The sequence below is a fragment of the Trachypithecus francoisi genome, unplaced genomic scaffold (genome assembly GCF_009764315.1).
Source record: "Trachypithecus francoisi isolate TF-2019V2 unplaced genomic scaffold, Tfra_2.0 Lachesis_group7, whole genome shotgun sequence".
Lineage (NCBI taxonomy): Eukaryota > Metazoa > Chordata > Mammalia > Primates > Cercopithecidae > Trachypithecus > Trachypithecus francoisi.
This window is the reverse complement of record NW_022681472.1, coordinates 10,842,108-10,865,716: the sequence shown is the minus strand read 5'-3', so window position 1 is coordinate 10,865,716 and position 23,609 is coordinate 10,842,108. Positions and strand designations below refer to the sequence as shown.

At 40.6% G+C, this 23,609-nt stretch overlaps 1 protein-coding gene across 5 annotated transcripts in view; it reads left to right on the top strand.

The window, feature by feature from the left end:
* Positions 1-12,620, top strand: part of LOC117079653 (zinc finger protein 484-like) — a 71,682-nt gene extending 59,062 nt beyond the window's left edge. For 2 of the 5 annotated variants that reach the window (XR_004435522.1, XR_004435525.1), the window contains 3 exons: positions 11,436-11,509; positions 12,317-12,435; positions 12,595-12,620. The gene's annotated coding sequence lies outside the window, so the exon portion shown is untranslated. Of the gene's footprint in view, positions 1-9,612; positions 9,723-10,195; positions 10,280-11,435; positions 11,510-12,316; positions 12,436-12,594 lie in introns of all 5 variants that reach the window. The other 3 variants (XR_004435523.1, XR_004435524.1, XR_004435526.1) reach the window with 3 other exon arrangements.
* Positions 12,621-23,609: the final 10,989 nt, after the last annotated feature.

Below are 23,609 nucleotides of genomic sequence, written 5' to 3'. Positions count from 1 at the left end.
TCTCTGCATTTGTGTGTACTTTTTGTCGTCTACAATTCCCTAAGAAGCATATCTCTGCTTTTTCTCAGAAGCCTGTAGTATCTTTCTTTGCCTTGTGTCTGCTTGAGGAACTGCAGCTCTAACACCATGGTTATCCTGTCTGTTCTCAGCAGCTTCCAAAGTCGCCGGTCCCATCAGTGATCTGAGTCAGGCAAGACAGATAGCAGTTCTTCAGCATCCCTCAGATTAGCCAGAACTTTGGATGTTTGGTCCACCCTTTTGTTTCTGTCCTGAGGAAGAATCCTTGGTGTGGGAGGTTTTCTCTTGGTTGTGCTATGCTAGGCTGGATTGGGAAATGACAAGGATAGGTGTACAAAATATTTCTATCCTCTTTTGCTAGAATTCCTTATCGGTTTTACATTCGTCAGGGTGCTATAACATCCTTATCTGGTCTCCAGAGTTCTCATGAAGGTGTTCTGGTCTGTTTATTTTTGTTAACTTAGTGTTATTGTGGGAGAATGAGAGCCTGATGCTCCTTGCTCCTCCAATTGCTGACATTCTTATTAACATTTTGATGAGTGCTTTCCATATTTTTCTATGCATATATAAAAATATGATTGTATTATACATATTGTTTTTTAATCCTTAAAAAATGTAGAAACTTAAAAGAAAGATGGTGGACTAGAAGCAGCTCATGTGTGTTACTCTCATGGAGAGAAAACAAAAGGGCAAATGAACACTGACTCTGCAGGTGGATCATCTGAGAAACCACATTGGGATCCATCAAGGCAGAGAGGGGACACAGAGAGCAGACAGGAGCAAAGCTGTGCACCAGCCTGTCTGGGTCAGCTTGGAGCCGGGAGAACCTCTCTAACATGGGAAAGGGCGAGTGACTGAGATCTTCCTGGGGGATTCACACTCTCTGTAGGGACCTGTGAAACACTAGGAATGAGAGAATCACCCTGCCCCCAACTCCCATGCTCCCACCGTGCTTCTAGACTGAGGCAGAGAGCAACCCAAATGTTTTGTGGGAGCAACTCACGAGTACAAGGGGACCTCTACAAGCCTTGGGCCCTGGAGCAGATCAGCACCGGAGCCATAGGCCCAATAGTGGCCATAGTCATGATGCCTGGGAGCAGTATGATTGCTCAACACCCCCTCATTGGATAAGGCTTGGCACCAGATTCTGGCCCAGGAGTCCCACAGCTGCCTCAACTCAGCCAGCAGCTGCAGCCTTCTGCTGTCCCAGGAAGCACCCACACAGCAGGGAACTCGCCCCTGTCACTGGTAGCCAGGCGGGCATCATATGTAGAGCTTCCAACCAAGTAGTCCTGCTTCTGTGTGAATGCGGCTGTACAGCCTCCTATTTTACCAGGAAGCACCTGAATGGCAGGTCATTCAGTTACCCATGACTGCTACAGGTAACCAGGTAGGCAATACCTGCTAGAGCTCCTGGCCCAGCATTCCTACTTCTGTGTGAACTCAGCTGGCAGGAACAGCTTCTGCTGTCCCAGGAAGTACCCAGATTGCAGATTGGGCAACCCCATCCCCCTGCCATCAGCAGCAAGGTTGGCAATGCCTGCTAGGGCTCCCAGCCCAGTGATCCTGTTGCTGTGTGAACTCAGTCAGTGGGTATAGCCTCTTGTACCAGGAAACACCTGGACTGCAGGGTGGTCAACCTCACCCACTCTAACCACTGGTAGCCAGGTGAGCAACACCTGTTAGATCTTCCAGGCCAGTGGTCCTACTTCTGCCTGAATTTGCTGAGGGGCACAGCCTTGTGTTGCCCTGGAAACACATGAAGGGCAGGGCAGGCAACTCCACCAAACCCTGCCTTTTATCGCCAGATGGGCCACACCCACTAGATGTCAACATTTCCAGCCCAATGGTCCTGCTTCTGCTTGAACTCTGCAGGCAGGTACAACCCTGTGTTCCCCCAGAAAACACTTGAACAGCCAATTAGGGCTGACCTGGCAAGGATATGGCCTGTCTGCCAACTGTGGCCCCTGTCTGAGGGAACTCTGTGAACCAGAACACCCAACAAAAGAAACTCAGGCATGGAGACAGTAACTGGAAGGGAGGCTCCTCCGAGATCCAGGAGTGGTCTAGCATTGAAGCCAGTTGACTGAACCTACCTTATACCATGATCAAGCCCCTGATGGCATCAAAGGAGATAAAATTTTTAAAAAGACCATCCAAAGGACAGCAACCTCAAAGGCTGAAAGAACATCAGCCCACATAGATGAGAAAGAACCAGTGTAAGAACTTTGGCAATTCTAAAAGACAGTGTCTTCTTACCTCTGTACTAGTTCTTAAGCAATCGTTCTTACCCAGGCTGAAATGCTGAAATATCAGAAATAAAATCAGAATATGGATAGGAACAAAGATCATTGACATCCAGGAGAAAGTTGAAAACCAATACAAGGAATCCAAGGAATACAATAAAGCGATATAGGAGATTAAATATAAAATGGCCATTTTAAGAAAGAATCAAACTAAACTGATAGAGCCGAGAAACTCACTTTAAGAATTTCGTAATACAATTGGAAGTATTAACAGCAGACTTGACCAAGCTGAGGAAAGAATCTTAGAGCTTGAAGACTAGTTCTCCAAAATAACTCAGTCAGACAAAAATAAAGAAAAAAACAATAAAGAAGAATGAAGAAAAACCTCTGAGAAATATAGGATTATGTAAAGAGACCGAATCCATGTCTCGTTGGTGTCCCTGAAAGAGAGGGAGAGAAAGCAAGCAACTTGGAAAACATGTTTGAGGGTATCATCCATGAAGATTTCTCCCAACCTTGCTAGAGAGGTCAACATTCAAATCCAGGAAATGCAGAGAATCCCTGGAAGATATTACACGAGATGACCATTCCCAAGACACACAGTCATCAGATGCTCCAAGATTGAAATGAAAGAAAAAATGTTAAAGGCAGCTAGACAGAAGGGGTAGGTAATCTGCGAAGGGAACCCCATTGGGCTAACAGCAGACTTTTCAGCAGAAACGTTATAAGCCAAAAAGAGATTGGGGTCCTATATTCAGCATTCTTAAAGAAAAGAAATTCCAACCAAGAATTTCACATCCAGCCAACTAAGCTTCATAAGTGAAGGAGAAATAAGATCCTTTTCAGACAAAACAAATGTGAAGGGAATTTGTTACCACCAGACCTGCCTTACAAGAGGTCCTTGAGGAAGTGTTAAATATGGAAAAGAAAGACTGTCACCAGCCACCACAAAAACACATTTAGGAACATAGATCACTGACACTATAGAGTAACTACGCAATCAGGTCTGCATAAAATCCAGCTAACAACATGATGACAGGATCAAATCTGCACATATCAATATTAAATTTGAATGTAATAGGCTAAATGCCCCAAATAAAATGCAACAGAGTGGCAAGTTGGTTACAGAAGCAATTCTATGCTGTCTATAAGAGACCTGTCTCACGTGCAATGACACCCATAAGCTAAATGTAGAGAGATGGAGAAAAATCCACCAAGAGAATGGAAAACAGAAAAAAGCAGGGGTTGCTATTCTAATTGGAGACTTTAAACCAACAATGATAAAAAAGACAAAGAAGGGCATTAAATAATGGTGAACTGTTCAATTCAACAAAAAGACCTAACTATTCTAAATATATATGCACCCAATACTGAAGCAACCAGATTCATAAAGCAAGTTCTCAGAGACCTACAATGAGACAGATAATGACACTGTAATTGCGGAAGGTTTTGACACACTACTAACAGTATTAGACAGATAATTGAGACAGAAAATTAACAAAGATATTAGGGATCTGAACTTGACATTTCACCAAATGGGCTTAACAGACATGTACAGAACTCCACTCAAAAACAGAAGAATATACATTCTTCTTATCTGCACATGGCACATACTCTAAAATCAGCTACACAACTGGCCGTAAAACAATCCTTGGCAAATTCAAAAAGCAAAATCATACCAAACACACTTTCGGACCCCAGTGCAATAAAAATAGAAATCAACATTAAGAAAATTGCTCAAAACCAAATAGTTACATGGAAATTAAATAACCTGCTCCTGAATGACTTTTGGGTAAACAATGAAATTAAGGCAGAAATCAAGAAATCCTTTGAAAATAATGAGAGCAAAGATACCACATGCCAGAATCACTGAGACACAGCTGAAGCAATGTTAAGAGGGAAGTTAATCGTGCTAAATGCCCACATTAAAAAGTGAGAAAGATCTCAAATTAACAATCTAACAACACACCAGAGGAACTAAAGATCAAAAACAAACCAACCCCAAAGCTAGCAGAAGGCAAAAAATAACCAAAATAACCAGAGCTAAACTGAAGGAAATTGAGATGCATACAAAAGATCAATGAATCCAGGAGTTTGTTATTTGAATGGATAAATAAGATTGATAGATAACTAGCTAGATTAATAAAGAAAAAAGAAGATCTGAATAAACACATGTAGAAATGTCAAAGAGGACATTACCACTGACTCCACAGAAATACAAAAAACTCTCACAGATGATTATGAACACCTCTATGCTCACAAACTAGAAAACCTGGAAAACAATATAAAAATTCCTGGAAACATACAACCTCTGAAGATTGAACCAGGAATACATTAAATCCCTGAACAGACCAATAATGAATTCTGACATTGAATTAGTAATAAAAATCCTGCCAGCCAGAAGAAGCCCAAGACCAGAGAGATTCATAGCCAAATTCTATCAGCTGTATAAAGAAGAGTTGGTGGCCAGGTGCAGTGGCTCATTCCTGGAGCACTTTGGGAGACTGAGGAGGGTGGATCACCTGAGGCCAGGAGTTTGAGAACAGACTGGCCAACATGGCAAAACCCCGTTTCTGCTGAAAATACAAACCTTAGCTGGGCATACTGGGTCGTGCCTGTAATCCCAGCTACTCGGGAGACCGAGGCAGGAGAATCACTTGAGCCCGGGAGGCAGGGGTTGCAGTGAGCCAAAAATGTGCCACTGCACTCCAGCCTGGGCAACAGAGAGAGACTCCGACTCAAAAAAAAAAAAAAAAAAAAAAAAAGCTGGTATTATTCTTACTGAAACTATTCCAAAAAATCAAGGAGAAAGGACTCCACCCTAGTTCATTCTATGAGGCCAGCATCATTCTGATATGAGAACATGGTAGAGACACAACAAAAAAGGAAAACTTCAGACCAATATCATTGATGAACATAGATGGAAAAATCCTCAATAAAGTACTAGCAAACTGAATTCAGCAGCATATAAAAAAATGAATCCATCATGATCAAGTAGGCTTATCCCTGGGATGAAAGGTTTGTTCAACATATGCAAATCAATAAATGTTATTCAACACATAATCAGAACTAAAAACAAAAACCACGTGATTGTCTCAATGGATGCAGAAAAGGCTTTTAATAAAATTTTTAACATCCCATCATGTTAAAAACCCTCAACAAATTAGGCCTTGAAGGAACATACCTGAAAATAATAAAAGCCATCTATGACAAACCCACAGCTGACATCTTACTGAACTGGTAAGAGCTGGAACCATTCCCCTTGAGGACCAGAACAAGACAAGGATGCCTACTGTCATCACTCTTATTCAACATAGTACTGGAAGTCCTAGCCAGAGCAGTTGACCAAGAGAAATAAATAAAAAGCATTCAACTAGGAAGAGAGGAAGTCAAACGATCTCTCTTTACAGACAATATGATTCTATACCCAGAAAACTCCATGGTCCCTCCCAAAAAGCTCCTAGATCTGGTAAACAACTTCAGCAAAGTTTCAGGGTACGAAACCAATGGACAAAAATTAGTAGCATTTCTATACACCAACAATGTCCAAACTGAGAGCCAAATCAAGAACACGATCCCAGGCCAGGTGCAGTGGCTCATGCCTGTAATCCCAGCACTTTGGCAAGCCAAGGTGGGAGGATCCCTAGAACCCAAGAATTTGAGACCAGCCTAGGCTGAACGTAGCAAGAACTTGTTTCTCCACATAAAAAAATTAGCCAGCCATGGTGACACATACCTGTGATTCCAGCTGTTTTGGAGGTTGAGGTGGGAAGATCACTTGGGACCAGGAGCTCCAGGCTGCAGTGAGCTATGACCACTACATGCCTCAGCCTGGGTGACAGAGCAAGACCCTGTCTCAATAAAACGAAAATGCAGTCTCATTCACAACAGTCACAAAATGAATAAAATACTCAGGAATACAGCTAATCAGGGAGGTGAAAGATCTGTATGATGAGAATTACAAAACAGTGCTCAAAAAAATGAGAGCTGACACAAACACATGGAAAAACATTTCATACTCATGGATAGGAAGAATCAATACTGTTAAAATGGCCATACTTCCCAAAGCAATTTACAGACTCAGTGCCATCCCTATCTGATTACCAATGACATTCCTTGCAGAATTAGAAAAAAAAAAAACATGTAAAAATTCATATGGAACCAAAAGAGCTCAAATAGCCAAGGCAATCCTAAGCAAAAGAACAAAGCTTCAGGCATCGTGTTACCTGATTTCAAACTGACTTCAAACTATACCACAAAGCTACAGTAACAAAAACAGCATGGTACTGGTACAAATGCAGACACATAGACCAATGGCACAGAATAAAGAGCCCAGAAGTAAAGTCACACTCTTACAACAATCTGATCTTCAACAAAGTCAACAAGAATGAGCAATGGGGAAAGGACTTCCTATTCAATAAATGGTCCTGGGATAACTGGCTAGGCTTATGTGGAAGATTGAAGCTAGACCTCTTCCTAACACCATATGCAAAAATCAACTGAAAATGGATTAAAGACTAAAATGCAAAGCCTGAAACTATAAAAACCCTGGAAGATAACCTAGGAAACACCATTCTGGACATAGACTCTGGAAGTGGTTTCATGATGAAGACTCTGAAAGCAATTGCAACAACAACAACAAAATTGACAGGGACCTAATTAAATGAAAGAGCTTTTGGACCACAAAAGAAACTAACAACAGAGTTAAAGATGAGTTACAGAATGGGAGAAAATATTTGCAAACTATGCATCTGACAAAAGTCTAATATCCAGAAACTATAAGGAACTTAAACAAATCAACAAGAAAAGAACAAGCAACCCCATTAAAACGTGGGTAAAGGACATGGGCAGACACTTCTCAAAAGAAGACATACACATGGTCAACAAGCATATGAAAAAATGCTCAGTATCAATAATCATTAGAGGAATGCAAATCAAAACTACAATGAGATACAATGTCACACCAGTCAGAATGGCTGTTATTAAAAAGTCAAAAAGTAACAGATGCTGGCAGGGCTGTGGAGAAAAAGGAATGCTTATACACTGTTGATGGCAAAGTAGATTATTTCAGTCATTGTGGAAAGCAGTGTGGCAATTTCTCAAAGAATTTAAAACAGAATTATCATTTGAACCAGCAATCCCATTAATGGGTATATTCCCAAAGGAATATAAACCATTCTACCATGAAGACACATGAATACATGTATTGTTGTAGCACTATTCACAACAACAAAGGCATAGAATCAACCTAAATGCCCATCAATGGTAGACTGAATAAAGAAAACGTGGTATACATATGCCATGGAATACTATACAGCCGTAAAAAAGAATGCGATCATGAGATCATGTCCTTTGCAGCAACATGGAGGGAGCTGGAGGCCATAATCCTGAGTGAAACTAACACAGGAACAGAAAAATAAACACCGCATGTTCTCACGTATAAGTGGGAGCTAAACCTTGAGTACATATGGACACAAAGAAGGGAAAAAGACACTGGGACCCTCTTGAGGCTGGGGGATGGGAGGAAGGAGAGGATAAAGAAACTATCCAGCAGGCACTATGCTTATTACCTGGGTGACAAAATAATCTGTGCACTAAACCCCTGTGACATGCAATTTACCTATATAACAAACCTGCACATGTACTCCTAATGCCCCCCAAATTTAAAAATAACATATCATAGGCATTTTCTTTACAGTAAATATTGATCTTCATTATTATTTTACATTTGCATAGCAACATTCCATTATATGGCTGTACTATAATTTAATGAATTAACTATTTAGAATTTAGAAAACATGCCTTCTAGTTTTTCACTGTTTTCAGTAACACTATGATGAATATCATTCTACCACAAAAAGGGAGAAAATTCTGGTGTGCTACAACATGGATGAACCTTGAGGACATTATGCTAAGTGAAATCATCCAGTCACACAAAGATAAACACTGTACAAGTCTACTTATATGAGGTACCTAGACTAGTCAAATTCATAGAGACAGAACATGGAGTGGTGATTACCAAGAGTTGTGGGGCGGTAGGAATGGGAGGTAATTGTTTAATGGGTACAGAGTTAACAGTGATGGGTGCAGCAACTATATGAATGTACTTTGTGCCACTGGACTGTACACTTAAAAATGGTTAAAATAACAAATTTTATGCCATGTATATTTTACCCCAATTTAAAACATTACTAGGGTCATTTCCAAAGGACCTAAGAGACACTTAGAAAGGGCAATTTGACAATCAAAAAGAATAATTATTGCAGTAAGTTAATATATGTATATGTCATCTTAAAGTTGATAAGTTTATGATGCTAAAAAATTCTCACTTATTAATCATTTTTGGATACTGCTAGGAAACCAATTAGCTCATTATTCTGCCAACTGGTAAATAAAGGTAAAATAACCTTTTTTTTTTTTTTTTAAATATGTGTAGGGACAAATACCATTTGCAGCTAGTTTGAAGGATCTGTCTTTTTGGCCTTCATGTTTTGGTATTTATTTTCACTGAAACCTGGCTATTTCCTTGTATGTAGGCCTTTTGCCAGCCCAACAGATGAGGTTAGACCTGGCCGTTCAAAAGAAAAATGATCAAACATCAAACGTGTTTTTTTGTGGGGCATGAATCTCAGCCAGGAATGCAAAAATGAACTTTTTTCTTGATCTGTAGCTCTAGTTGTTGAGACAATGTTATATTATTACTTTTGTCAGAATAGGATTAAATCTGATTTCCTGAAAATGGAACTTAGAACACTAAAGTTAGAGATTGTTTAAGTTGGAATTTGAGTAGTATACAATATGATATTATGAACATATGCATTAAATATCAATTTTCTTCTAGGTTTTGTTCACATTTGCTGTAGAACTTTATTTCAAATTGTTGACTAGATCTCTCCCCATGAACAAAAGCATCTAAAATTGTAGAGAACACCAGCAACTAGTTGTATTTTATTTAATGTCCATTTTATTGATATTATACATTTTTAAAACGATTAACATTCCTTCAAACATTAAGCATAAAGAATTAATATTCCTCTACATAGTTATATGCCCTTGAAATGAATAAGTCAAAACTTATACATTTAACAAATGAATTACCCAAATGCTTAAGCATTGATTGCAAACTTAATCAAACCCTTCTAAACATCAAATAAAATTACAAATCTAACCTAATACTTCACACACATTAAAAAGCAAAAAAAAAAAAAAAAAAGAGAAATGCACAGCAGTGTAGCAATAATTACAAAACTGATTATATTTACTAATACCAGTTACAAATGTGCTAATGCCATGGATGGATAAATTGATTGATCGATTGATTTTATCTTCCTGTGGTTGTATTCCTTAGGACTGCAGAGAGTTTTACAAGACCTGATAGACAAAACAACAACAACAAAGAAAACACCTCCTCAGACTAGTTGAGGTTGCAGGATACAGTTTTCAAGAAATTGATTCTTGGTTAGTATCCAGCATTCATTGTGCAGGCCAAGACTTTTAAACATGAGTGAAGCTCAGTGCTTTTTTTGTAAGTCAGTTTCCGTTTTTATATTAACGAGACTTTTAAGTCTATGTCTTTCACAAGACTTTTAGTTCCTGAAGCTTTATGTGTTTCCAAGAAATGAAGTATTCTTTAACTTTCACATGTTCTGCATTTCCAAGCTTATGTTGCCATTACGACTTGATTTCTCAGTACAATTGCAAATTTATGGGTGTCTTGCACTATATCTAATAAGGTCTTCCAGAGTTTTTACATCTAGAAGTGAATGAGGAATTAGTCTCATCTTTGGGACATTGACTAATCGATCACATTGGAACAATTACTTATGACTACCAATATTGATGAACTGCTAGATGCTGTTTTTATCTGGGTATTTCATAGTTCACTGAGGTTCTGTTTTCTTTTAAAAATACCTTTTTTCTCTGTTTTTCAGGTGGATGATTTCTATGTTATCTTCTCGTTTATTCTGACATCTCCAATCTGTTCTTAAACTCATCCCATGAATTCTGAATTTTAGGTATTATACTTTTCGTCCTAGATTTGTTATTCCCTTCTTTTTCTTTTATGTTTTCTATTTTGCTGCCAAGATACTCTCTCTTTGCATCACTTATGGGTATATTTTCTTTTGTGTCATATAATATACTCATAGCAACTGCTTTAAAATCTTTGCTAATTCTAACCTTTGGCTCATCTCAGAGTTAGTATCTGCTGATTGTCTTTTCTTTTAAGTATAGGTCATATTTTCTTCTTTCTTTGTGTATCAGAGAATTTTGGAATGTGTCCTGGATATTGTAAATGACCTATTATGTAGATTCTGGGTTCTGTTATGCTATCACAAAAAGCATTGTTGTTTTGTTCGTACAAGCAGTTAACTTAATAAACTCAAACTGCAAATGTATCTTCCCTGTTCTGCTCCAACCTGGAACTGGGCTGTGCAAGCGTGAGTCAGAAGTTGTCAAGGGATTTGGCAGAATTTGCCTCCCTGGCTCTCTCCTTTCTGATATTTCCCTTCTCGTTTTCCAATCGCTGGTTCTTCCCAATCTCAGCTATCTTTTTCTTCAATCTAGTAATACTTAAAATTATTTTTTAACTCCCTGGTTTAGCCACCCCACATGGTATAGATTGAGACCTCTCCTCAAGGCTAAGAATCATAAAAACGGGAATAGTATCCAGTGCCTTCCCATCTTCCATGTGTCCATCCCCTTCTACTATGTTCCTGCCTTTGTTTGTTCTTTACTACCTTCAGTAGTTGCTTTTATATTTCATCTAGAGTTTATAGTTGTTATTTGTAGTAAGTTTTAGGTTTTCTTTTTATAAAAAAAAAAAAAAAAGTGGTTCCCTGAACTCTCTATATCCATAAAGTTCATGCTAGAATCAAATGATATGCTACATTTAAAGTTATTTAAGGGAAGCAATTATAATAATTTGCTTCACTTGATCTCACCAAATATTTTGTGCATTATGAGGGGAGATGGGAGCACAACGGCTTTGTCTAAAATTCTCACTCCTATCCTGTGCATGCTGCAGTTAGAACACGAGCATGTGGCAGAACCATCAGGGCAGGACAGTTCTGGCAGCCAGCCGCTTAGAAAGGGCCTCACCAGATGGCAGTCCCATGGTAGAGTCTACCTCAACTTTATAGCAAATTAAGTTTTGTTTTACTAGTGTTTCAGAACTGACCAGCTTACCAAACTCACAAGAGTCCAGTGTGCACCAGAAAGCGAATTTATTGATCTGCAGCAGAGATGTGAATATTTGTGTGTGACATACAAGGTGCTCTGACGGTATCAGTGTTTCTGTGAGCCAGATTACTAATCTGAAAGTTCTTTCCTGGTATGGAAATGGGCCACAGAGAGATAAATAATAATTATAATAACAGTAACAATACCTGCCACTTGCCTAGTGCTCTAAATTCCTTTTTATTAATCTTCACAGCAGCCTTGGAAACAAGATATTAGCATTCCTATATTATAGTTGAAGAAGCTGAATATCTTTTTTAAGGTCATAAATCCAGAAAACATTGGAGACACTTTTCCTGCAACTGCTCTGAACCAGAAGACTTCTTCATCATCATACTGAAGGGTTTACATTTTAGATAGAAAAATCAATCGTGGTCTTCACTGAAAGCACCAGGCTGTGCACAATTGATTGTCTTTGGCAGTTTGGGCTGCTATCACAAAGTACATAGCCTGGGGGCGGGGGGGATTATAGACAACAGGAATTTATCTGTCATGGTTCTGGAGGCTGGAAGTCTGAGATCAGGGTGTCCGCAGGGTCAGGTTCTGCCGAGAGCCCTCTTCCAGGTTGCAAACTGCTGACTTACTGTATCTTCACATGGTGGAAAGAGAGCCAGGAAGCTCTCCTGTCCCTTATAAGCAAATCCCATACGTGAAGGCTTCATCCTCATGATCAAGTTACTTACAAAGGGCCCAGTTACAAATACCACCACATTGGGATTAGGTTTTCACAAATGAATTTTGTGGAACACAAACTTTCTGTCTATACCATTGATTTTCGCATTTCTAAGGTCTTTGCTGTCTTTTGCCTTTTTCAGCTGTCCAGCCTCAGGGTGTCTTCATAACTGTAGTTTCCTTGTGCAGTGACAGTATGTGTGTGTCAAACAGCCTCAGTGCTTATGGGCTGACCTGCAGGTCTGCTACAGGAATGTATTAGGTGAGTGCAAAAGTAATTGCAGTTTTTGCGTTGTTGGAATTTGTTGTTTGATACTGGAATACATTCTTAAATAAATGTGGTTATGTTATACATCATTTTAATGGGCATTTCTCTCTTTATGTTTTTTGCTAATGACTTATTACTTGCTCTTTATTTTAGACTTTGGAAATGATGTTAGACAAAAAGCAAATTCAAGCAATTTTCTTGTTCAAGTTCGAAATGGGTCATAAAGCAGCAGAGACAACTTGCAACATCAACAATGCATTGGCCCAGGAACTGCTAACGAATGTACAGTGCAGTGGTGGTTCAAGAAGTTTTTCAAAGGAGACCAGAGCCTTGAAGATGAGGAGCTTCGTGAAGGGCCATAAGAAGTTGACAACGACCAATTGAAAGAAACCATTGAACCTGATTCTCTTACAACTACAGGAGAAGTTGCCAAAGAACTCAACATTGACCATTCTACAGTTGTTTGTCATTTAAAGCAAATTGGAGAGGTGAAAAAGCATGATAAGTGGGTGCCTCATGAGCTGAGTGAAAATAAAAGAGAATTATCATTTTGAAGTGTTGCCTTCTCTTAACTGTATGCAACAATGAACCATTTCTTGATCGGATAGTGATGTGCACAAAAAGTGGATTTTATATGACCAGTGATGAACAACTCAGTGGCTGGACTGAGAAGAAGCTCTAAAGCACTTCCCAAAGCCAAACTTGCACCAAAAAAAGGACACTGCCACTATTTGGTGGTCTGCTGCTGGTCTGGTCCACTACAGCTTTCTGAATTCTAGCAAAGCCCTTACATCTGAGAAGTATGCTCAGCAAATCAATGAGATGCACTGAAAACTGCAATACCTGCAGCCGGCGTTGGTCAACAGAAAGGGCCCAATTCTTCTCCACGACAATGCCCGACTGCGTAACACAACCAACACTTCAAAAGTTGAATGAATTGGGCTACGACATTTTGCCTCATCCACCATATTCACTTGACCTCTCACCAACCGCCTACCACTTCCTCAAGCATCTTGACAACGTTTCGCAGGGGTCCACAACCAGCAGGATGCAGAAAATGCTTTCCAAGGATTTGTCAAATCCTGAAGCATGGACTTTTAACCTATGGGAATAAACAAACTTATTTCTTGGTGGGAAAAATGTGTTGATTGTTAGGGCTCCTATTTTGATTAATAAAGATGTGCTTGAGCCTAGTTATAATGATTTAAAATTCATGATCCAAAACCACAATTGCTTTTGCACCAGCGTAATATTTCAGAGGAAGTGGGGCAGGTTTATATTCTGCCATATGGGGAATCCTGGATTGCCCCACCCTGAACTTGTGAGTTATTCTAGTGATACTGTCATGCCTCTAGAAATTAGCTCAGGGTAGCTGACTGCCTGGCCAGCTGCTTAAAGTGGCTCTGATTTTAAAATATCATGAGGGGATATATTTTTCTTGTTTGAACTCTCAATGCCCAGCTGTTTTAATATAGCTTTTATTCTTATTTAGGTATGGCAAGACCAGCGGCTCAAAAGAGAACTGCCATTGAAAAGATAATTTGTTACTCACAGTTCCCAAGAAGAAGAGGCACACCATGCCATGGGGCCAAAGGGAGGATGGGGAAGCGCCAGGCTTGGTCAGGAGGCAGAGGGAGTGAAAAAATTGTGCAAGAGCCTTTATTATGGTTTCCATGAGCCGGAACACGTGAGGCAGGGTAAGCAGGCTTAGGATTGGCTGGTTTAAATAATTTCAGTGGGCTCTGGGGCATAGGGGCTGTTCCTGGTTGTCTGATACCTGGCCTTAGGATAATTAGAGAAGGGAAATAGTGGCCCAGAGTGTGAGAGGGCAATGAAGGAGGTGGTGGGAGTAGAGTCTGGGTAGGTTGCTTTGTATTTGAAAGATGACCTCCCAGGTGAGTTGTTTCCCCACTCTAGGAATTGGTTACCCTGGAAAGGGCAGTACCTTCTGGGTCAGCAAGGTCCCAGAAGCCAAAGCATCAGAACCCAGAAAACAAAGGACATGGTTGATACACTAGCACAAAGTCATGCTGACCGACTGGTGATGTTCTGAGCTTCGACACTGAGAAGATGGGCTGAACAGTGAGCTGCCGTGCTGAGCAGGAAAGACAAGGTCTCTGCGTTCGTGGAGTGGGGCCAATGGAGTACATGAACTTCTTGGGTTTCTGTCACTGCAGATTGAATCTGTGCTATTTTCACAAGAATATATTTTTTGGAGGTGTGTGTGAAAGGGAGGCAGCAGAGGGATCAGTTCCCTATGGGTCCTGCAGCTCATGTGCCATTATAAAGAGTCCTCTGTGCCCTCGGCCCCCATCACAGGGTGGGCAATGAGGTCCTTCGTCCCCTGTGAGATGAGAGGACCCCCTGTATGCCGGGCACTTTGTGAAGTGCTTTCACACGCCTGACTTCCTGTGTCCCTCATGACACACTCTGAGGTGGGTATCATGTGTGTTCTGGCTTCTCCAATGTAGAAAACATAGACTCCACAAGATGAATAGCTCACCTGAGGTTACCCAACTACTGGGCCAGGTGGAATTTGAACCTTGCCTTTCTTAGAGCTTGTCAAAGCTACATGCAGTGTTGTTTCCTGGTGTGAAGTCCATCTTGGCTATGGGAAATCAAACAAGTTAACTTAGTGAGTTTTACACTTGTTTATCTCCTCTTTCCCTCCTCCCCCAACAGTAGGATAGCATTTTTGCATCTTTCACAGTTGGGAGCATTCTGCTGCCACTTTGGCTGGAAAGTGGGGAGGGGAGGGAGACCTTATGGGAGTTTTCAATGGGCATCCTCACCCCAGATTTCCAGGTTTATGAGTTTAGGAATAAAAAGAAATGTAGACATGATACTCACCAAAGCCTCTACACCACCAAGATTTTAGGTGGGAGGTCACATCACCAGTAGGAAACACCAGTTAGGCTGCCCCTAGCCTTACTGTGTCCATGCATGTGGTCTATCCCTGCCTTCCTTTCTGACAGTGCCCAGCAAGTCCGTGAATCAGCTCTAGAATGAGCCATAAGTGAGGATATTCATGGTTTTTATTCTGCCTATTGTTTTCTGCCTTTCCAGATTTGTATAGAAGTTACTCAGAAGAGAGAAGGCAGGTGACAATTTGAGTTTGTCCTTGATGCCTTTGGCTGTGTTTTTGCAAGGCTGTGTCTATATACATGAAGGGGTCAGTAAGTAGAGAAGTTTGAGAGGTTCTAAACATGCCCTATCCTTTCGGATTCTAACAGGCTTATTCTTACAGGCAGAACCATCCCAGTTGTAACCCTTGTGTCAGCAGTTCTGCTGGCTGAGAGCACAGATGAATATTCAGACTGTTGGCAGGTTTCTTAGAGCACGTCCCTGCCTGGAAACCTGGAAAACGCACCATAGCACTACAGCTTGTAAGCATGATATTCTAGCTTGTCAGGAAAAGTTTTAATAAGAAATGTCAGGCAATTGAAAGTCAAATTCCCTTGCCAGAGGAACTAGAAAATCTGTTTCAGGAAGGAGGCATTCTGCCCGAGGCCGGTAGTTCCCTGGCAGCTCTTCGTGCTAAGGGGCCTTACAGGAGATTGGTTTGCTGGCTGCCTGCACACTGTCCACTCCCTGCTTCCCTGCAGGTTTTTAGCCTCAGCAGATCTAGAGTGTGTCTTGGAAGTCTACATTCTTAATAAGTGAGAAAAGCTTAGACAGATGGCTCAGTAAATGCCAAAGTCATGTCATAATTAGGTCACAGCCGGACACTATCCTTACAGATATGTTGGGGACATCATATTAACTATATTTTCTGATTTTCTGCTTTTTTTTTTTTTTTCTTTGGCATTTGGGTCCTCACTGACAATGGAGAGAGGCTGCCCCTCCCAGGGCTAACTAATTCTTAGCTATAGCAAACAATTTGCCTGCGCACCTGTCTTGGAGATGCAAATCAACCAGTGCTGATTTACGTGCCCACCTCTCTCCTATCAGCAGACTTCTGCAGCCTGGGACCCTTGCCCTCTACCCTGAAGCACCCAGAGCCAAGTGCCAGACAACTAGTGGATATCCCTATTCCCCAGAGCCTGCTGACATTATACAAACAATGTAATTCTAAACCTGTTCAACTGCTAGTCCTGCCTCATCCATTCCTACCCTAGAAAAATCACAATAAAGACTTTTCCCATGCACTCCTCTGGCTCCTGCTCCCTCCTGACAGCTGGGTGCTGCCTCATGGTCTGCCTGTCGTGGTGAGCCCCCTCCTCCTGGGAACTTTGAGTCACAAACTATCTTTTTGTTTGTTAAATTTTATTTTTAATTGACAAATAATAATTGTGTACCTTTGTGGGATACAATGTGACATTTTAGTATATGGATTCATTGTGGAATTGCTAAATTAAATCAAGCTTTTCAATGGCAATCGTCTCCTATCTTTGGCCTCACCATACCAGGATAATAAAGCTTGCATTTTAGACCAGGCATATGGGCAAGCTTACATACCCTCAGATGGAGAAAATAACTGGTCTCTAAAGATGATTTGTTAATGATAATTAATTTAGGAAGCTTCTATAAGTCATCTTGTCAATATTTTTACCATTGAATTAGGTAAACAGGTAGAAAGCATATAAAAATGTGGATGAAAAGGTTTTGAATAACATACGTTAGATGACAGGGTCAAGTTTTAAAATAAAAATATCTTGACACATTACATTTATCACTAACACAAATGAGAAAGAGTTTAACAGAATAACTGTAGTGAACTCTGTTAAGAAATCAATTGCTTAATAGTAACTTAAACACGGTTCACATAAGAAAGATGTAGAGGTTGTAGGATGTAAGTAGTTTTTCTAAAAAGTACAACACAAGGCTGGGCACGGTGGCTCATGCCTGTAATCCCAGCACTTTGAGAGACTGAGGTTACTTGAGGTCAGGAGTTTCAGACCAGCCTAGCCCACATGGGAAAACCCCTTCTCTACAAAAAATACAAAAATTAGCTGGGTGTGGTGGTGCATGCCTGTAATCCCAGCTACTCAAGAGGCTGAGGCAAGAGAATCACTCGAACCCAGGAAGTGGAGGTTTCAGTGAGCCAAGATCGCGTCACTGCACTCCAGCCTGGGCGACAGCCAGACTCTGTCTCAAAAAAAAAGAAAAGCAACACCAAAGTGGGGTTCATTACGACCAGTGATACTGTCTGGGTTAAGGGATCTGCTAGTTCCATGTTGTACACTTACTATTACATCAAAAAGGCTAGATCCATTGTGATCATTACTTAAATGATTAAAAAAAATTTTTTTTAATTTAAAAATTGTTTTTAGAGATGGAGTCTTGTTCTATTGCCCAGGCTGGCGTGTAGCAGTGTGATTGTAGCTCACTGCAGCCTGGAACTCCTGGACTCAAGTGATCCTCCTGCTGTGGCCTCCCAAAGTGCTGGGATTACTGGCATGAGCCACCGCCCCTAGCCTGATTATTATTTTTAGAGCGTTCTTTATGAATTGGAATGTCTCCATAAAAGGATGACCAGAATTGTAAAGGGGTGAAAGCCATCAGTGAAAATGGAAACCTCAAAAATTCTAGGAGTTATATGTATAGAGGGGTTGGATTAATTCTATGTAGTTACAAGGCACAAAACTAAGGCCTATTGAGAAATTCATGGAGAAGTGGGTTTTACCTTCATATGAGAAATAACTTTGTAATAATTAGTATCGTCAAAAATAAAATGAACTTCCTAGAATCACAGAAAGTATTCAAACTTAGAGTAAATAACCACAGTTGGAGATGCACTTTCTGCATTCAGTGGTTGGTTAGACTTGCTTACTTCGAAGATACATTCTAACCCGAAAATTCAAAACAAACTGAATTTTTTTTTTTTTTTTTTTTTTGAGATGGAGTCTCACTCTGTCGCCCAGGCTGGAGTGCACTGGCGCAGTCTTGGCTCACTGCAACCTCTGCCTCCTGGGTTCAAGTGATTCTCCTGCCTCAGCCTCCCTAGTAACTTGGATTACAGGCACCTGCCACCATGGCTGGCTAATTTTTGTATTTTTAGTAGGGACGGGGGTTTCACCATCTTAGCCAGGCTGATCTCGAACTCCTGACCTCGTGATCCACCCGCCTCGGCCTCCCAAAGTGCTTGGGTTACAGGCGTGAGCAACCATGCCTGGCCAGCAAACTGATTTTTTTTAACCCCTTTGAGCCCAGGTTTTTTTGTATATGAGATAGTGTATACCTCATAGGATTTCATTAGCACATCGCTCTCCTTTTTATTATAAAAATATAATAAAATTTAAATAACCATATTATTTTTCTTCAATCACATTAACAATATTTCTTCGGGGGAAAAAAATCCCATATATCTGCAGGATAGCACAGGATAAATTTGATTTCTACCCTGAAGCTAGTGTTAAAGACAAAATGGTTAGTTTCTTCCTACTTATTCCCCTCCCTGGGACACAGGCTTGGCCTGAGTGGTCAATTTTATCTTATCTTCTAACTGTATATTCTACAAATGTGGCCAATAAGATTAGGGATTGTAGAGAGTGAGGTGAAATGAGGTGCCTTCTAATTTCATTGCTTAGTTTTTTACTGTTTGAAGATCTTGAAGCTAAACCTCAAAATCTTTGATAAGTTTCCCTTATTTTCAACAAATTGTGGACAAATTAAACAGGCTTTATCAATTTCATAGCTGGGGAAATTGTAAATCTTTTTCCTCCAAATTTTGCTTGACAAGAACTCTCTGTTAACTTAAAAATGAGAGAACAAAGAGACAAATAAAACAGATTCCCAAATTGACGTGGTTATGAGGTGTCATATGAAACAGAATTAGGAAGAGGCCATTGCTGATTGTATTTTAAATCTATCACTTGCCCCAAGCTCCAGTATTAACAAATTCCATGTGAGAGTCTCTAAGTTTGGACATTGGAAATGAAATCAATGTCACAATAATGGCCAAAGATAACTGTTTATAAATTTTGTGAGTAAAATTGGAGAAATCTAGAATTTTTTATTCTGGTCTTATTCTGGTTTTATAACCCAGGGAACAAAATAGTCTGCACTTACTTGGTCTGATAATGCTTTCTCATTAATATAGTTAATTAGATACTAAAGTTAATTAAAACACCTGGTGAATACTTCTTGCCACCCGAATCCCTCATGGTCTATTATAATGAATTATTTTGTTTATTCGTAGTAACTCCATTGGAGTGTCCTCTCTGGATAGACCCAGAATAAGGTCTCTAGGTTATATTTAAACCTTTTACAAGACAACTTTTTAAAGAATAGCCAAAGAAAACAGGTAAAACCAGAGCTATTGTGGTGAAGCAATGCGGGGAGAGTCTTGGACCCTGACTTCCTGGCCCTTCTCTTTCATATGATTCCACCTAAGAACATGCTAGTCTGTCCCATATTCAAACAGGAAAATTCTTTACCCCCCTAAATTAACGAGCCATTTGGAGCAGTCCATCTGCAGGTACCAGTTGTCCCTTGATGAACTGCTAGTTTGGTTTCTCAGGCTGCTAAGTGAACTTTGAGAGCTTATTCCACTGTTGACTGTTGGTATGAAGAAGTAGATCAAGGACTAGATTTTTCACAGTTTTCGTTGCCTTTGATCTTGGACATAAATCAGTCACAATCTAGCCTTCCAGTAGTGCAAAGGAAAGAAAAAAAAAAGAGTTGGTCAGAATCAGGTGAAAGGAATTGAGTATACATCGCAGTTACTGATGTGTGCACATAACTTGTAAATTAGTACCACTGTGAGGTTCAAAATCAGCAGAAAGAACAGTGTACTGAGAGGTTAGGTAAGTATAAGCAGTTTAAAGGAGGGGCATATTTTGCTTTCCTGTGGCGTCTCATAAAAAATGTACATTCATGGTTTGAACTGCTTTTAGGTGCGTTAGGATCATACACCCACGGTCCCGTTTGCTGAATATGTGGATGTGTAATCACAAATAAAAGTCTCACAGTGGGCCTGCTCTATAAGTAGTGTCAGAAAGAATACCTTAAAAACAGCGATTCTAAAACCTTTTAGACCAGCATTTATGGAAAAATGCCCTTCAAAATTCAGCTGGCTGATAATCAACAATTATGTACAGGGGCTCAGCTCATTCAGATGCCCAGGACTACATTTTCCAACTAATTCTGCCTGGAAGCTTCATCAGGACAGTTTAAAATTAGTTGTTTCATGGTGAATCATTGAGATACTTTAAAAAGGCAATTGTGAGTAGTTTATAAGTGCTTTAATTTTTTTTTCCAGTGATATCAGTGATGTCCTCCAGTGTGAATTTCTGAACCCAGCCTTGAAGCAGGCATAGAACTCTGTTTTGAAGAAATGTTGGCTCTAACCTGGGAATATTCCTCCTTGTCCATTTTCTAGTCGGACATAAGTCTGGTTATGTTCTTAATTTTTATAAGATTATTCAAATATATTTCTTTTAGAAACTTGCAGCAAGAATGTATCCTCTGGGCTCCTGCCAGCAAATATAACCTTGACCATAACTTACTTCTCTCTGCAGCTACATTTTAGTCAGAAAGAGGGATTCATCCATCCTTTCTAAATTTCCCAAAGTGTGGTCCATGGGTTATCAGCATGGAATCACTGGGGAGTTCCTTAAAAATGTCAGGGCCCTGGCCCCACCCTGGAACTATGAAATTCCAGTCCCTGGAATGGGGCAAAGATGTCTGCCATGAAATAAGTAGTGCTGCTCCTGAATCATGAGCTGAAGCTGTCCACATTCTAAATCTACCTGGGACTAAGTCAGATCACAGATCATTTTTACCAAAACATATTCTGGTGTAAAGTCCTTGGAGGCCTTGGAAGAGCAATTGTGTAGAGACATCATCCAATTTTCTGAGGCACAGTGGCTGTGATACAAACCCTTCCTTCCCTGCTTTCCACTATCAATGTGGACAGGACCCTGCCTGGAATGGGAGCAATCATAAATCATAACGCTTAACCCTCCTTTTTGGGCAGGATTCATCTCTCTCACTCTCTATTGGGTCCCTGAAGAAGTCTCCAGTTTCCTTTATATTGTAATCATCTTACTTTAGTCATTAAACAGAAATGCAATATTGTTGTAGTTGTTGTAGAAATATTCTTCAGGATGTCATCCACTGTATCATTCCATGCATAGCACATTATTCACTGTTACCTGGGCTAACTTTCCTTGGGGCTCACAACTGTTGACAGCTGTAGCCTGTTCAATAAATAATATTTGTGCCACCTTATGGGCAATGTAGATTTTGTAACTGTCATGTTTTTGGCTTTGCTTTGGTAATTGGGCAATTCAGCACAGCCCACTTTCAATAACTAATCATGTAGACCATTATGGTCTAATATCTACACATTAGCTTTTTAATTTTTGTCTCATTATGTAACACCAATTCTTACTTTGCTATGATTTTCTTTTTTCCACCTGTGGAGTAAAAGTTTTAATTGTCCTGGTACATACTTTTTGACTGAAAATCTATTAGGAATGAAGATATAAATGTAATAATAAGTAAATAGAAACAATAATATATAGACAAATTTTTGTTCTCCTTGTGCTCTGCACATAAAAGGCATTTAAGGAATCTTTGTTGAATGAATGAGTGGTGAATTGTAGAAGATGTGTAAAGAAAATCTGGATATTAGCTATTTTAGCAGAGGACAAAATAATAGAACCAGTAGTTACTAACAGTTACAGCAGCTGACAGGGACTGTGAGCTACATGCTACATACTTGATCATACTTAATCTTCACAAGAAATGAATGAGCTGGGTGATTTGTTTTTCTAAGACCAGCCCAGCGGGCACAAAAGAACCAGCGGGTAGGCAGGGCTAGGAGCAAAACTGCAAATTTATTTTTGGTCACCTAAGGTGTTGGGGAGAGGTCTGTCGGCCTCCGGCAAAGGAGGCCGGCAGAGTCGCCCCATAGAGCTCTCTGACGGAGTTCCTGATGCAGTCCCACAGGAGTGAGGGACTGAGGAAGGCCGCGCGGGAGGCTGGCCGAGAGCGGCTTTTCTAGGAGTGGGAGGGCAATATGCGGGGCACGGGTGTTTCAGGGGGCATTCCACAGGTGCGACCAGGTAAATCTTGGTCTCTTCGGATTGACGTCACCTGGCGCATGCCCGGTTGGTCTGCACCCTCCCAGGCGCCGGCTGCATTTTCTGCGTGCGGGAAAAGTTGGTGAAGAAGAACCCGGAAGTGCGCCATCCTGCCTCCGTTCGTCCAAACACTGGGCATAACGAGTATCTTTACAGATAAAGACTCTGAGCCCTAGAGAGGGCACTGACGTCTCCAGGTCACCAAAGGTAAGTGAGAGAGCAGAGTTTTGAGCACCTATCTTAGAGCCAAGCCCTTGGTTTAGGTGTTGGCAAGAACCCAGTGGCTACAGCACTTTGGTTGGCTTCTGCCCCTTGTTCCAGACACTAATTTGTCCTCAGTAATTCAGCTCTTAGCTGAGATCATCTTGTCTTCTGAGATCAAGACAAAACTAATACAAACTCTTGCTTCACCTGCTGGGTGAAATCCAATGTCTTCTTCAGGGGTTTCGTAGTTCCTGAAGGCTTTTGTTCTCACAGTCAGTTCTGGCTCAGAGTTTCTGCTTTACTGGGGTTCTTGAATCTCCCCCTTCAGCTATTCTGTTCTCTGCCATGTGACGTCCAAAAGGGGAACTCACTTTCTTTGGCTGATTTCCACAAATCCATTCTTGTGATTCACTTGTGGTTAGCAAGGCATGGGGAGACAGGGGTGATTTACAGACAGAAAATCCCAACTTATTTAACACTGATCACTGGCTTCTGTCCTTAAATGTCCTTCCTGCTTGCCACAGGAATTTCTCACTGGCCACTTTCTCCAACAGGTGCCAGCCTTGTGGCTCAGTACCTCTCCCTCTCCTCACCCAGTGGCTACACAATCCAGAGAATTGGGGGTGCGACTCTGCAAACCGTGTTCCCCGCTTTTTGAGCATGGAGAGTTTTAATCAATCAATTTGAAGATCACCAACTTGCAGATTAATTGATCTGTCTGAAAATCCCACTGTGGTCAAGGTGTTTCTCCTATTTCCCTTTCATAACAGCTTGCTTTCTTTACTATTCCTTTGCACCCTTCATCCCAGACTCTCTTCGCTTTCAATTAGACTGACCCTGACACCCATCAGGCTCAGCAAATTACCTGGGCTGTACTGCCATAAGGCTTCACAGACAGCCCCCATTACTTCAGTCAAGCCCAAATTTCTTCAT